Source organism: Zonotrichia albicollis, chromosome 10 (genome assembly GCF_047830755.1).
Source record: "Zonotrichia albicollis isolate bZonAlb1 chromosome 10, bZonAlb1.hap1, whole genome shotgun sequence".
Taxonomy (NCBI): domain Eukaryota; kingdom Metazoa; phylum Chordata; class Aves; order Passeriformes; family Passerellidae; genus Zonotrichia; species Zonotrichia albicollis.
The window spans coordinates 26,774,858-26,778,382 of record NC_133828.1 but is presented as its reverse complement, the minus strand read 5'-3'; positions in this window follow the sequence as shown (position 1 = coordinate 26,778,382).

Below are 3,525 nucleotides of genomic sequence, written 5' to 3'. Positions count from 1 at the left end.
CTGTCATACAGTACTATGCACAGAAGCAGAAGAGTGTTTTTTCCAACATTAAGGAACTGAGAAATGATGGTGCAAATTGGATTCTAAAATTGAATGTAATGACATGTATATATCTTACTACATGTAGCCAAGATTATTGCATATGATATTGCAAATATGAATTAATTGTTTACATGGATATTTTATTGAGTGACTAAGAGATATTGCCAAATATTTTCTATTTCAGAAGTCTCTTTTGCTTTTACTTCAGAACATTCCTTCCTCTGTTTTTAACTGTCCACAAGAACCTAAAAATTTATTTTATTATCCAAAATACTTATTTGTAGATGAGAGCAAATATTTAATTATAATGTCTGTTTTCCTTATTCTTTTTTATATATTAATAAAAGTGATTTTTTGAGCTTGTGATAGTACTGAGTACAGATTTTTATTATGGTACTAAAATACAACTTTCTAAATTTGGATAAAGATCAAATTATTTGTAATTTACTTTTTGAAAATGGGAGGATGGTTGTACAAAGTTTCTTACATATGTCTTAATTTCAACTATTTATGGTGACCTTTATGGTGAAATTTATGTACTCTGTTGTCTTAGAAACATAGTCAGTATTTAACAGAAAGTGAAAGAATTCACTGTATAAACAATTAGTATTTCACCTCCTAATCATAACAGAATTTCCTCACAGCAGTTGTTAGAGGGAGGTAAAAAACAAACCAAAACTCTCCTGTCCTGAGAATGCAATTGGGAAGATCAAGGATTCTGATACTTAATGGTAACATAATGCACTGTAGGACTGAAATGCCTTCAGATAAGTAACAGCCAGACTAAGCACAGACCCCATGGAACCTTACACAATTCAACACCCACATATATCAAGTTACTCATAAATAGGTTAATGATCATTAAATGCTATGAAAGTAAAATCATCTGTATGAACATATTGGTAACAAATAAGAATTAAGGTATTCTTCAGTTTAATAAGTTTAACTGGAAATTCTGAAAGTATACAGCATAAATTAGTTGTGAATACCATAAGCTGTTGGCTAAAATTTTCCAACATTTTCATCATCATGGATTAAAAAACATACTATTATAAACATCAACGTAGCAGAAAACCTGTTGTATTCAAACCTGACAATTCCCTGTTGTGAGAACTTCCCTTAACTTGTCTGTAGGCTGGATGTGTTGGGGAAAATTCTGGTAAAATAGTCCATGTTTTTAAAATATGGTGATTATTAAAAAATTCAGTAAAAGCCCAATTGTATTTAAAATTGAAAGAGGGAACTCAAATTTTGGTAGGAAGACTACATTTGTGTGCAGAAATTTTTTTTTAAGTAGTGGAGGGAACCTTTGTAATTTACAATACAGATAATATTTGCATTGTGTTATGCTATGAGCAACACCTGTGACCTCTTTAAGACTAGTGGGCAGTAATGAGGGGTAAACTATTAATCAGGTAGAAATTCAAGTCCAGGTGAACAAGATGGATGACAACTATTCCAGGCAATTCAGCTAAGAGAAGAGAAGAAGTAATGTTGAGAAAATCTAGTTACTGCTATATAAAAACCATAAATCTAAAAAAATGACAGGGCCCCAGTGAACTCTTACAGAATAAGCAGAAACAATGGGTATAAATTTCAACAACCTCAGTGCCACTCACCAAATGTACTCACCATAGAGCTTCAGCCAACATATGTTAGCATGGGGCTTGAGCTTACAGCTGAGTCCGTGCCACTTACACTGACTGCTCATTGGCTCTCTATTCCATTATTTTGCTGGGCACCAGGTCATGTCATAGTTGCAAATGCAGCTGTCAGATAAAAGTTTTGAAAATGTTTGCAATTTGTAGTTCAATTCTCACAAGCTTTTCATTTAACAAAATAAAAAACTCCATTGAGTAGTTCTCCAATTCTGCAGGATACAATCAAATATTGGTGTGATTAATAGTGTGGTGGTTTGTTTTTGTGCCAGATGATTCTGCTCATATGTGTATACAAGCAGTAATCCACTAGGTGGCAAGCACTACCAAAACGGCTTTTGGCAGATGCTAGACCAGCCCTACTTTTAGGTGATGAGGACTGCAACTCCACAGAGTCACTTCACTTTGAAAAAAAAAGGTATTTTTAAGAATTGCTTCCAGAGTTTTTAGCTGTCTTCAGGGACAGGAGAGTTCCCCGTTACTCCAGTCTCTGACTGCACTTGTATTTTATTTGTACCTGCTTTTAGAATGAAGTCCAATATTCTGGCACAGAATCACACAGAGTGCTTCTTTTGATTCCTTCCTTTGTAAGCCTATGTCAGCCGTCATGGAGTCTGGTGTACTCTGAACCTCCTTTTATTTTCAATTGTAATTCAGGTGCTAACTATAGGAAACTCTATCAAGGAGTCTACACATGGTTTGAGCTCATCACAGCAATGCCTTGGTCTTCCTAAGTGAAGAGGTGACTACAATCCTGTGAGAGTTCAGACATTTCTGCACATTTTCCTACAAATTGTATTATTTTGCACTTTCTAACATTATGCTTTCCAAGCCACTGAGGTACATGTGCTCCATGCACTAATTAACATTTCCTTCTTATTCCGAACTCCTTTCTCCAGTTCTTCTGAGGACATTTTACTTTTTACAGTGCCTCCTAATGCCTTAAAGGACTCACTTCCTCTGAAGTTAGCTCCTGTGGAATGTAATAAACGGTTACAAGGACATTTTGTACATCAGCCCAGTAAGTACAAATTCAAATTATATTGCAAACCCTACTATCAGTTTTATTACATTGTCACCATTTTATGATAGTTATTTTTATTATACTTGGTGTTCCTTTGCCTATCTTTAAACATTTAAACATTTCTAAGCAAATAATAACAGTAATAAAAAATACCTTGGGGTTTTGATCTAAAATTTTGAATTTTCAATTAAAAGTATTTTTGAGGCTTTAGAGCCAGTCTGTAGATAAAATACATAAAATTAATTCCACCAGCTACATCCAACGATTTTTGGTTACTTTGTAATTTCAAGTCTGCCTCATTTTGAGAGAGGACAGCTTGTGTAGCCTCTATGTAAAACACTAGGAAAAGAAGAAACTACAATTTGTTCTCTTTATAGATTTGTTTATTCAGAAAGAAGCTTTGAAATAAAAGGCTTTGAAAGGCTGGCTGAATAATGAGTTGTCATTCTTTGAAGCCATATTATCTTTAAAAATACAAGGAAACCTGAGGGTTTCTAATGAGTAGAATCCTTTATTTTTGAAAGAAAATAAATGGAAGAGTTTGAAAAGATTTTTTTTTCTTGTCGTTTTTTTCCTCCTCCTGGAGCTGCCTGTTGCTCTTATGTGGAAGCTTCCTGCTGATCTGACTTTTTATTGTGCTGTGAGACTGATGCCAAGATTTATGATTGCTGTGATAGGAACTGGATTTAGCATAAGGAAGATAACTGCTTTTCCCCTAGGGAGAGGCAGAAAAGGGAAAGACAGAGTGGGGCACATAGACAACAATATCTGAAGCTGTATTCTTGGTCAATTATTTTATTC